This window comes from Carlito syrichta, unplaced genomic scaffold (genome assembly GCF_000164805.1).
Source record: "Carlito syrichta isolate Samal-C Ts95f unplaced genomic scaffold, Tarsius_syrichta-2.0.1 Scaffold316208, whole genome shotgun sequence".
NCBI classification, from domain to species: Eukaryota; Metazoa; Chordata; class Mammalia; order Primates; family Tarsiidae; genus Carlito; species Carlito syrichta.
The window spans coordinates 464,523-465,074 of record NW_007260304.1 but is presented as its reverse complement, the minus strand read 5'-3'; positions in this window follow the sequence as shown (position 1 = coordinate 465,074).

The following is a 552-nucleotide window of genomic DNA, read 5'->3' as shown; positions in this document are numbered from 1 at the left end:
TGGGGCTGCGGGTGGGGGAGGGGGCGGGGGTGTCCTTTAGCCCTGACCTCCTTCTCGCGGAGGAGCCCGACCCCTCTCTCCTGATCCCTCTCGGTCTTCCTCTCAGGGCTTCCTCGTTCTCTACGCCTGTCTCTGGTTCTCTGGGTCTCTCTCTCTTCCTGTCTCAGCCTCTCTCCGTCTGTCTCTCTCCCTGGGTCTCTTCCTTTTTTCGTGCACCTGCCTTTCCGTTTCCAGGTACCTTCTGGCATCCAGACCCTTCTACCCTAAATTTCCTTCATTCATTTACTCTCTTGTTTCTTTCCTCTCTCTCTCCCTCCCTCCCTTCCTCCCTCTCTCTCTCTCTCAGTCTGTCTCTATATCCCTCTCTCTGCGTCTTTTTCTCTCTACCCAGACCTTGCCCCCATCCCCAATTTCTTCCCCTCCTCTGTTTCTCTCCCTCTCCCCCCTCTGCCCCATCCTCTCTGTCTCCCTCTCTCTGTCTGTCTCTCCCCATCTGTCTCTCCTCCCCCCTCTCTGATGACTCTCTCTCTCGCTCCTCTTTCCTTCTGTTAC